Source organism: Coregonus lavaretus (assembly GCF_964263955.1).
Source record: "Coregonus lavaretus genome assembly, contig: HAP1_SCAFFOLD_461, whole genome shotgun sequence".
In the NCBI taxonomy this organism is placed as follows: domain Eukaryota; kingdom Metazoa; phylum Chordata; class Actinopteri; order Salmoniformes; family Salmonidae; genus Coregonus; species Coregonus lavaretus.
The window spans coordinates 22654-35672 of NW_028157144.1; positions in this window are offsets into that span (position 1 = coordinate 22654).

The following is a 13019-nucleotide window of genomic DNA, read 5'->3' on the forward strand; positions in this document are numbered from 1 at the left end:
TTACAGGTCTATTACAGGTCTGTTACAGGTCTGTTACAGGTCTATTACAGGTCTGTTACAGGTCTGTTACAGGTCTATTACAGGTCTATTGCAGGTCTGTTACAGGTCTATTACAGGTCTGTTACAGGTCTATTACAGGTCTATTACAGGTCTATTACAGGTCTGTTACAGGTCTATTACAGGTCTATTACAGGTCTATTACAGGTCTGTTACAGGTCTATTACAGGTCTATTACAGGTCTGTTACAGGTCTATTACAGGTCTATTACAGGTCTATTACAGGTCTGTTACAGGTCTATTACAGGTCTGTTACAGGTCTATTACAGGTCTATTACAGGTCTGTTACAGGTCTGTTACAGGTCTGTTACAGGTCTATTACAGGTCTATTACAGGTCTATTACAGGTCTATTACAGGTCTGTTACAGGTCTATTACAGGTCTATTACAGGTCTGTTACAGGTCTATTACAGGTCTATTACAGGTCTGTTACAGGTCTATTACAGGTCTATTACAGGTCTATTAAAGGTCTATTACAGGTCTATTACAGGTCTATTACAGGTCTATTACAGGTATGTTACAGGTCTATTACAGCTCTATTACAGGTCTATTACAGGTCTGTTACAGGTATGTTACAGGTCTGCTACAGGTCTATTACAGGTCTATTACAGGTCTATTACAGGTCTGTTACAGGTCTATTACAGGTCTGTTACAGGTCTGTTACAAGTCTATTACAGGTCTGCTACAGGTCTATTACAGGTCTGTTACAGGTCTGTTACAGGTCTATTACAGGTCTTTTACAGGTCTATTACAGGTCTATTACAGGTCTATTACAGGTCTGTTACAGGTCTATTACAGGTCTATTACAGGTCTATTACAGGTCTATTACAGGTCTGTTACAGGTCTATTACAGGTCTATTACAGGTCTGTTACAGGTCTATTACAGGTCTATTGCAGGTCTATTACAGGTCTATTACAGGTCTGTTACAGGTCTATTACAGGTCTGTTAAAGGGATGTTACAGGTCTGCTACAGGTCTATTACAGGTCTATTACAGGTCTATTACAGGTCTGTTACAGGTCTGTTACAGGTCTATTACAGGTCTATTACAGGTCTGTTACAGGTCTGTTACAGGTCTATTACAGGTCTATTACAGGTCTATTACAGGTCTGTTACAGGTATGTTACAGGTCTGCTACAGGTCTATTACAGGTCTATTACAGGTCTGTTACAGGTCTATTACAGGTCTGTTACAGGTCTGTTACAAGTCTATTACAGGTCTGCTACAGGTCTATTACAGGTCTGTTACAGGTCTATTACAGGTATGTTACAGGTCTATTACAGGTCTGTTACAGGTCTATTACAGGTCTATTACAGGTCTATTACAGGTCTGTTACAGGTCTATTACAGGTCTATTACAGGTCTGTTACAGGTCTGTTACAGGTCTATTACAGGTCTATTACAGGTCTATTACAGGTCTATTACAGGTCTATTAAAGGTCTATTACAGGTCTATTACAGGTCTATTACAGGTCTATTACAGGTATGTTACAGGTCTGTGACAGGTCTATTACAGCTCTATTACAGGTCTATTACAGGTCTGTTACAGGTATGTTACAGGTCTGCTACAGGTCTATTACAGGTCTATTACAGGTCTATTACAGGTCTGTTACAGGTCTATTACAGGTCTGTTACAGGTCTGTTACAAGTCTATTACAGGTCTGCTACAGGTCTATTACAGGTCTGTTACAGGTCTGTTACAGGTCTATTACAGGTCTTTTACAGGTCTATTACAGGTATATTACAGGTCTATTACAGGTCTGTTACAGGTCTATTACAGGTCTATTACAGGTCTATTACAGGTCTATTACAGGTCTGTTACAGGTCTATTACAGGTCTATTACAGGTCTGTTACAGGTCTATTACAGGTCTATTGCAGGTCTATTACAGGTCTATTACAGGTCTGTTACAGGTCTATTACAGGTCTGTTACAGGTCTGCTACAGGTCTATTACAGGTCTATTACAGGTCTATTACAGGTCTATTACAGGTCTGTTACAGGTCTATTACAGGTCTATTACAGGTCTATTACAGGTCTGTTACAGGTCTGTTACAGGTCTATTACAGGTCTATTACAGGTCTATTACAGGTCTGTTACAGGTATGTTACAGGTCTGCTACAGGTCTATTACAGGTCTATTACAGGTCTGTTACAGGTCTGTTACAGGTCTGTTACAAGTCTATTACAGGTCTGCTACAGGTCTATTACAGGTCTGTTACAGGTCTATTACAGGTATGTTACAGGTCTATTACAGGTCTGTTACAGGTCTATTACAGGTCTATTACAGGTCTGTTACAGGTCTATTACAGGTCTGTTACAGGTCTGTTACAAGTCTATTACAGGTCTGCTACAGGTCTATTACAGGTCTGTTACAGGTCTATTACAGGTCTGTTACAGGTCTATTACAGGTCTGTTACAGGTCTATTACAGGTCTATTACAGGTCTGTTACAGGTCTATTACAGGTCTATTACAGGTCTGTTACAGGTCTATTACAGGTCTATTACAGGTCTATTACAGGTCTATTACAGGTCTGTTACAGGTCTATTACAGGTATATTACATGTCTATTACAGGTCTATTACAGGTCTATTACAGGTCTGTTACAGGTCTATTACAGGTCTATTACAGGTCTTTTACAGGTCTATTACAGGTCTATTACAGGTCTGTTACAGGTCTATTACAGGTCTATTACAGGTCTATTACAGGTCTTTTACAGGTCTATTACAGGTCTATTACAGGTCTATTACAGGTCTGTTACAGGTCTATTACAGGTCTGCTACAGGTCTATTACAGGTCTATTACAGGTCTATTACAGGTCTGTTACAGGTCTATTACAGGTCTGTTACAGGTCTGTTACAAGTCTATTACAGGTCTGCTACAGGTCTATTACAGGTCTGTTACAGGTCTGTTACAGGTCTATTACAGGTCTTTTACAGGTCTATTACAGGTCTATTACAGGTCTGTTACAGGTCTATTACAGGTCTATTACAGGTCTATTACAGGTCTGTTACAGGTCTATTACAGGTCTATTACAGGTCTGTTACAGGTCTATTACAGGTCTATTGCAGGTCTATTACAGGTCTATTACAGGTCTGTTACAGGTCTATTACAGGTCTGTTACAGGTCTGCTACAGGTCTATTACAGGTCTATTACAGGTCTATTACAGGTCTATTACAGGTCTGTTACAGGTCTATTACAGGTCTATTACAGGTCTATTACAGGTCTATTACAGGTCTGTTACAGGTCTGTTACAGGTCTATTACAGGTCTATTACAGGTCTGTTACAGGTATGTTACAGGTCTGCTACAGGTCTATTACAGGTCTATTACAGGTCTATTACAGGTCTGTTACAGGTCTATTACAGGTCTGTTACAGGTCTGTTACAAGTCTATTACAGGTCTGCTACAGGTCTATTACAGGTCTGTTACAGGTCTATTACAGGTATTGTACAGGTCTATTACAGGTCTGTTACAGGTCTATTACAGGTCTATTACAGGTCTATTACAGGTCTGTTACAGGTCTATTACAGGTCTGTTACAGGTCTATTACAGGTCTGTTACAGGTCTGTTACAAGTCTATTACAGGTCTGCTACAGGTCTATTACAGGTCTGTTACAGGTCTATTACAGGTCTGTTACAGGTCTATTACAGGTCTGTTACAGGTCTATTACAGGTCTATTACAGGTCTGTTACAGGTCTATTACAGGTCTATTACAGGTCTATTACAGGTCTATTACAGGTCTATTACAGGTCTATTACAGGTATATTACATGTCTATTACAGGTCTATTACAGGTCTATTACAGGTCTGTTACAGGTCTATTACAGGTCTATTACAGGTCTTTTACAGGTCTATTACAGGTCTATTACAGGTCTGTTACAGGTCTATTACAGGTCTATTACAGGTCTATTACAGGTCTTTTACAGGTCTATTACAGGTCTATTACAGGTCTATTACAGGTATCTTACAGGTCAATTACAGTTCTCGCAAGCGTGGAAATGGAAACGAACTAACTGCAGACGGTTGCTATGGTAGCGACAATTTGGAAAACAAATGTATGTTTTTCCAATTTCATGTCAATCAAGCAGTTTTTTTAAATATTTTGGCTGTGCAGTAATATTCACCAAAGAAGCTAACCTGTAAGAAAAGCATACGGTGCTTCAGAAATGTGGACCTCATTATTTTTAAGCAGACTCGATGGTAACGCTGTGAATTGACAAAATATATATTTTTAGTGCATACATTTTGAAAACTTTTATGCGGCCTACTAGAAAGAAGTTTGTGATCGACCGGTCGACAGTGATCGACGTCCTGGGCACCAATGCCCTAGGGTATATGAATATAAAGAGACATGAGACTTGTAGAATGGAATAAGTTATAAGATCTCTAAGATTCATTTTCATTTCATCCGTCAGTTCTACCAGCTAATGTGATATTTTTAGATTCCATAACATTTGAGGACATAACTTAAGACTATGTATTTTCAATGTTTTGTTCACCTACAATCTAACCACAAATCTGTCCATCTTTTCCCCTCCCTTTATGGCTGACCTCCACCTTCCCTTCTAAGTTCAAGTTGGTTTATTTATTATATACACATGATATACACTGTGTGGACAAAACATTAGGGATACCTGCTCTTTCCATGACATAGACTAACCAGGTGAATCCAGGTGAAAGCTATGATCCCTTATTGATGTTACGGAGGACTGTGGTGGTCGTGACATTCTGTCAGCCGGTGATTGTCATTCAGATAACTGCCGGTCTCATGCTTATTGTCCTTAACTAACATAAACACGTTTACCATCTCCTGGCTTCCACCATTAGCCTGCAAGCCACTGATGCGGACCTTTGGAACATCTACATTTGCAAAAGTATAATAAATCCATTGAATATAGCCTACACCATCACAATAACTCTATGTATTTATTTTAGACAGGTATACAGACACATGACATGAAGACAATGTAGCCTACTTCAGAAGAACACACTCATGAACACAATCATGCTGGCTCCCTCTTATTATCAATAGCTCCTGCACAACTGCTACCACCCACATCAACATTCCATTCCAGGAACGGCCTTGGAGACAGACTGGTCGCTACACGACAACAATCACTGGAAAACAACAACAGTTTCTAGAAATGTACACAAAAAGAAACCTGCTTAGTGACAGTCCCTGTTCTCCTGCCTTCTTTAGGGAGTAGAACGTCAACGACAGTTTTGCTAGCTAGCTGGCACATTTTTCTACCTGGTGTAGCTAGCTAACGTTTTGACCTCATTGGTTCCTCCATGAATGAGGTGTGGCATCAAAGTAACGTGATGACCACTTCAAGGTCGTAGGCTTTCATAATATAATTTATATAGAATATATCATATTCATTCATTTAAAAAAAGTGTTAACCACAAAGTATGGGCTTGTTGTTTTGGATTTATTGCTTTCATGTTTATTATTGTTGTTTCATGTTTCATGTAGGCCTAATTATAATGTAAATTGCCTCATGCAGCGCGACACATCTCCTTCGCATAGAGTTGATCAGGCTGCTGCCCACACGACGCCAGTACATTTGAAACAGGATTAATCTGTGAAGAGCACACTTCTCCAGCGTGCCAGTGGCCATCGAAGGTGAGCATTTGCCTGCTGCAGTCGGTTATGACACCGAACTGCAGTAAGGTCAAGACCCTGGTGAGGACGACGAGTACGCAGATGAGCTTCCCTGAGATGGTTTCTGACAGTTTGTGCAGAAATTATTTGGTTATGCAAACCCACAATTTCATCAGCTGTCCGGGTGGATGGTTTCAGACAATCCCACAGGTGAAGAAGCCGGATGTGGAGGTCCTGGGCTGGCATGGTTACACGGAGTCTGCTGTTGTGAGGCCGGTTGGACGTACTGCCAAATTCTCTAAGACAATGTTGGAGGCGGCTTATGGTAGTGAAATGTACAGTCAACATTCAATTCTCATTCAACAGCTCTGGTGGACATTCATGCAATCAGGATGCCAATAGCATGCTCCCTCAAAACTTGATACATCTGTGGCGTTGTGTTGTGCACATTTTAGAGTGCCGTTTTATTGTCCCCAGCACAAAGTGCACCTGTGTAATGATCATGCTGTTTAATCAGCTTCTTGATATGACACATCTGTCAATATTAAACATGAAACATGAAACAACACGAATCAACATGAAAACAATGAATCCAAAACAAAACAACAAGCCCATACTTTGTGGTTAACACTTTATTTAAATGAATGGATATTATCCATATATTCTATAGATATTATATTATGAAAGCCTACGACCTTGAAGTGGTCACCGCATTACTTTGATGCCACACCTCACTTGGAAAGATTTGATTCGGGCACATCCATTATTCACCCTACTCCACACAATATGAAAAATGTATTTGCATGCGAGGTGTGACAGCAAAGTATGCTATGGTCAAAGTTCACATTTGAAGTTTAAACCAATTAAATAACCATTGGTTACCAACTGCTACAGACAGATGGAGGCAGGGAGTTCGATTGTCTGGGTGCTGCCCTGGAGAATGTCCTGTTGCCAAAACGGTGAAGGTTGGGTTTGGGGATAATGAGATGTCCAGCAGTGGAAGACCTGAGTGACCCAGTGGGTTGGATGATGAGATGTCCAGCAGTGGAAGACCTGAGTGACCCAGTGGGTTGGATGATGAGATGTCCAGCAGTGGAAGACCTGAGTGACCCAGTGGGTTGGATGATGAGATGTCCAGCAGTGGAAGACCTGAGTGACCCAGTGGGTTGGATGATGAGATGTCCAGCAGTGGAAGACCTGAGTGACCCAGTGGGTTGGATGATGAGATGTCCAGCAGTGGAAGACCTGAGTGACCCAGTGGGTTGGATGATGAGATGTCCAGCAGTGGAAGACCTGAGTGACCCAGTGGGTTGGATGATGAGATGTCCAGCAGTGGAAGACCTGAGTGACCCAGTGGGTTTGTAGGGGAAGTAAGGGGGAGGTTCTCCTGATCACCAAGGTCAACAGGGAATGGGGACATTCACATCATGTCGTCCAATGGAGGGAATCACCAGACCAGAACTCAAAGAAAATATTTCTTTATCAGAAATGTTCTAGTCAAATTACCAAAAGGTAACTGCAAAAGTGCCAAATCACTGTCACTTCCTATAATAACATGACACTTATCAGAACGTTTTCTTGCTGATATCACAACACAGGCTGTCATTGGAAAATACATACAGTGAAAAGGAAAAGAGCAAATCTAGGATCAAATGACTGCAGGCTGGAAATAGACTGACTTTACAGACCTTATGGAAGTGGTGAACTGGGATAATTAGTGAAAACCATGGGCAGTCAGTCACCTGACATTCAGACAGAGCAGTAATGATCCAACCCTGAGATTGTATTGAGAGAAAACGACTAAAGAAAGGTTCAAATATGAACCCATTGATTAGGAAAGGTTCCCAGAGGAACTCTCCAAAGGTAAGAACCTTTTTTAGATACATTTTCTAACCTCTCTGGATTAAAACCAAATTATGACAAATGTACAATATTACGTATTGGATCACTAAAAAATACAATTTTTACATTACCATGTAGTTTACCAATAAAATGGTCTGATGGTGATGTGGATATACTCGGAATACATATCCCAAAGGAAATAAATGATCTCACTTCAATAAATTTTAATAGAAAGTTAGCAAAAATAGATAAGATCTTACTACCATGGAAAGGAAAATACCTGTCAATTTGTGGAAAAATCACCCTGATTAACTCTTTAGTATTATCCCAGTTTACCTATTTGCTTATGGTCTTGCCTACGCCTAGCAAACAGTTTTTTAAATTATATGAGAAAAAAATATTCAATTTTATTTGGAACGGCAAGCCAGACAAAATTAAAAGAGCATATTTATATAATGAATATGAATTCGGAGGACAGAAATTATTAAATATTAAAGCATTAGACCTTTCACTAAAATCTTCAGTCATCCAAAAGTTATACTTAAATCCAAACTGGTTCTCAAGCAAATTAGTAAGATTGTCTCACCCACTGTTCAAGAAAGGCCTTTTTCCCTTTATTCAGATTACAACCTCTCACTTTCAGTTATTTGAAAAAGAAATAATCTCCCAAATGTCACTATTTCTAAAACAAGTCATAGAAAGTTGGTTGCAATTTCAATTTAATCCTCCAGAAACGACAGAACAAATAATGCAACAAATATTGTGGTTAAATTCAAATATACTAATTGACAAAAAACCTTTATTTTTTGACAGAATGTTTAAAAAAGGTATAATCTTCGTAAATGATATCATCGGTAGGACTGGTGGAGTTATGTCGCACATGCAGCTAACAAAAACATATGGAAATGTCTGCTCTACCCAAAATTACAACCAAATAATTGCAGCCTTACCGCAAAAGTGGAAGAGGAAAGTTGAAGGGGGAGAAAGTAAGGAACTTGTCTGTCGGCCTTGCATTAAAGAACATAATTGGTTAAGGAAAACTGTGATAAATAAAAAAGTATATCAGTTTCACTTAAGGACCAAAGGATTGACAGCCGTCCCATATAGATTGCAAAATAGTTGGGAAGAGATCTTTGACGTACCGATCCCATGGCATAGTGTTTATGAACTGACACGCAAAACGACACCGGATTCAAAAATTTGAATCTTTCAATTTAAATTATTATATAAAATTCTTGCTACCAATAGAATGTTATTTATATGGGGGATACAATCTTCCCAGCTCTGCAGATTTTGCTGTGAAGAGATAGAATCATTAGATCATTTGTAGCTTGTTATTGGACACAGGTCCAGGAATGGCTAAAGGATTGCAATATTTACCTGGAACTAACCTTGCAGATAGCATTACTGGGTGATTGTCACGATCGTCTGAGGGAGCAGACCAATACGCAGCGCGTGGAGTGAACATGATGACTTTATTAAAGAAAGCACGTAACTACAAAACAAAATACGATCGTGAAGTCCTACAGTGACTATGACTGAACCTGGAACAAAAACCCACAACCACAAGGTGAAAACACACAGTATAAATATGGCTCCCAATCAGAGATAACGAGCCGACAGCTGACACTCGTTACCTCCGATTGGGAGTCACTGACCAAACACGGAAACAAAACCAAAACCAAACACAACAAATGAACACACCCTATACCCAACACACCCAAATGAATACACCCTGGCTCAAACAACACAGTCCCGGAGCCAGAGTGTCACAGTACCCCCCCCTAAAGGTGCGCACTCCGGGCGCACCAGCATACAGTCTAGGGGAGGGTCTGGGTGGGCGTCTGTCCACGGTGGCGGTTCTGGCCCTGGTCGTGGTCCCCACCCCACCTTAGTCACCACCCGCTTCCCTAGCCTCCTCCATATGACCACCCCCCAACTAAACCCCACAGAATTAAGGGGCGGCACCGGACTAACGGGCAGCACCGGACTAAGGGGCAGCACCGGACTAAGGGGCAGTACCGGACTAAGGGGCAGCACCAGGATAAGGGGCAGCACCGGGCTAAGGGACAGCACCGGACTCAATGGCGGATCCTGGCTGGCTGGCTCTGGCGGATCCTGGCTGGACGGCTCTGGCGGATCCTGGCTGGACGGCTCATGGCTGGCTGAAGGATCTGGCTGCTCATGGCTGGCTGACGGATCTGGCTGCTCATGGCTGGCTGACGGATCTGGCTGCTCATGGCTGGCCGACGGATCTGGCTGCTCATGGCTGGCCGACGGATCTGGCTGCTCATGGCTGGCCGACGGATCTGGCTGCTCATGGCTGGCTGAAGGATCTGGCTGCTCATGGCTGGCTGACGGATCTGGCTGCTCATGGCCGGCTGACGGATCTGGCTGCTCATGGCTGGCGGAAGGCTCTGGCTGATCCTGTCTGGCGGAAGGCTCTGGCTGATCCTGTCTGGCAGAAGGCTCTGGCTGATCCTGTCTGGCAGAAGGCTCTGGCTGATCCTGTCTGGCAGAAGGCTCTGGCTGATCCTGTCTGGCGGAAGGCTCTGGCTGATCCTGTCTGGCAGAAGGCTCTAGCGGCTCCGGTCTGGCGGACGGCTCTGAAGGCTCATGGCAGACGGGCGGCTTAAGCGCCTTTGGGCAGACGGGCAGTTCAGGCCCCGTTGGGCAGACGGCAGACTCTGGCCGTCTGAGGCGCACCATAGGCCTGGTGCGTGGTGCCGGGACTGGAGGTACCGGGCTGAGGACACGCATCTCAGGGCTAGTGCGGGGAGAAGCAACAGGGCATGCTGGACCCTGGGGACGCACATAAGGCCTAGTGCGGAGAGCCGGAACAGGGCATGCTGGACCCTGGGGACGCACATAAGGCCTAGTGCGGAGAGCAGCAACAGGCCGGACCGGGCTGGCGACGCGCACCGTAGGTTTGGTGCGAGTGGCAGGAACAGGCCGGGTCGGGCTGGCGACGCGCACCGTAGACTTGGTGCGGGTGGCAGGAACAGGCCGGACCGGGCTGGCGACGCGCACCGTAGGTTTGGTGCGAGTGGCAGGAACAGGCCGGGTCGGGCTGGCGACGTACACCGTAGGCTTAGTACGTGTGGCAGGAACAGGCCGGGCTGGCCTGGCGACGCACACCGTAGGTTCTGTGCGAGTGGCAGGAACAGGCCGGGTCGGGCTGGCGACGTACACCGTAGGTTTAGTACGTGTGGCAGGAACAGGCCGGGCTGGGCTGGCGACGCACACCGTAGGTTCTGTGCGTGGAGCAGGAACAGGCCGGGCTGGGCTGGCGACGCACACCGTAGGTTCTGTGCGTGGAGCAGGAACAGGCCGGGCTGGGCTGGCGACGCACACCGTAGGTTCTGTGCGTGGAGCAGGAACAGGCCGGGCTGGGCTGGCGACGCACACCGTAGGTTCTGTGCGTGGAGCAGGAACAGGCCGGGCTGGGCTGGCGACGTACACCGTAGGCTTAGTACGTGGAGCAGGAACCGGCCGGGCTGGACTGGCGACGCACACCGTGGGCTTGATGCGTGGAGTAGGAACAGGCCGGTCCGTACTGGGAACACACACCACTGGCTTTAACTGGGGATCAGGAACGGGCCGGACCGGACTGGTAACACACATCAGTCTCTCACGCCGTGCCGCAACAACTTCCCTTCCTCTACTCGCCAATGGCTCCCGTAATCCGATAGCCTTCTCTCCACATCTCCCTGTGGCAGCCTCCTGCTGCCCAGCCGCCCAAGCCATGTGCCCCCCCCCCAAAAAACTTTTTGGGGTTGCCTCTCGTCCCTCCGACGATGGCCCTGCCGACGCCGTTGCTCCTCTCTCCGTCGCCTCTCCACTGTCTCGCTCCATGGACGGCGATCCATCCCCTCCAGGATTTCCTCCCAAGTCCAGGACCCTTTTCCGTCCAAAATCTCCTCCCATGTCCAGACCTTTGGAGCTGGGTCCTGTTGCCGCTTGACACGCTGCTTGGTCCTTTTAAGGTGGGTTTTTCTGTCACGATCGTCTGAGGGAGCAGACCAATACGCAGCGTGTGGAGTGAACATGATGACTTTATTAAAGAAAGCACGTAACTACTAAACAAAATACGATCGTGAAGTCCTACAGTGACTATGACTGAACCTGGAACAAAAACCCACAACCACAAGGTGAAAACACACAGTATAAATATGGCTCCCAATCAGAGATAACGAGCCGACAGCTGACACTCGTTACCTCCGATTGGGAGTCACTGACCAAACACGGAAACAAAACCAAAACCAAACACAACAAATGAACACACCCTATACCCAACACACCCAAATGAATACACCCTGGCTCAAACAACACAGTCCCGGAGCCAGAGTGTCACAGTGATCTGAAAAGTCATAGTCAATCAATCAATAATATAATAATACTTTTAGCAAAAATGATTATTTTTATTTCACAATCTGTAGAAGCAATGAGAATAGAAAGGTTCAGAACTTTTGTAAAACATCACAGTACGGTTGAAATATATATGGCAAATAGAAATCCTATATGGATGGTGTTAAGAGATAGATGGGAGGTATTGAATAGAGTTGAAGGATGGGACTAATAACAAATAACAACAAATAATAACAAAGATAGCTAATAATGTAAGCATACTGTGTCCATAATAAGTATATAGGTTGTATGTTGGGAGCTTTTGGGAAAGAGCACAGTTAGAAAGATATGGCATTTAGAAGCAAACCGGATGGACATCATGAAAATGATCGGAGAGGTTGAGAGTAGAAGAAGTTCAGGAGCAAAAAAATAAATAAATATATATATATATATATATATATATATATATATATATATATATATATATATATATATATATATATATATAAATAGAATTATTGTAAAATTAACTCTGTCCATAAGGTGTAGATAGTAAGTATAGACCGGAAGTAGAGGCCTGGGCATTGTTGTTCACTAATTTACTCCAAGTAGGGAAAGGATGGTGGGGTTGAAAAGTAATAAAGGGGAATATATATATAAAAAATAAAAATAAAACATGGGGGATTGGAAGTGATGCAGACAATTACATTGATAGAAGATACAATCTATCTGCAATATTAAGCTGATCCATTCCCCCCATACAAAAAAAATAATAATAAAAAAATAAATAAATTTATAAAATAGAACCATTGTTACATTTCAACTTTCCTAATCAAATAAAATAAAATAAAATAAAATCAAATCAAATTTTATTGGCCACATGCGCCGAATACAACAGGTGCAGACATTACAGTGAAATGCTTACTTACAGCCCTTAACCAACAGTGCATGTCTTTTTTTTGAAGAATTTTTTTTGGGAAAAATAAAACAACAACAAAAAAAGTGTTCAGAAAAAAAGAGCAGAAGTAAAATAAAATAACAGTAGGGAGGCTATATATACAGGGGGGTACTGGTGCAGAGTTGATTAATTGAACCCCTAATTCTTAGTGTGTTCTTCTGAAATAGGCTACATTTTCTTAATGTCACGTTTCTTTAGACCTGTCTAAAATAAATA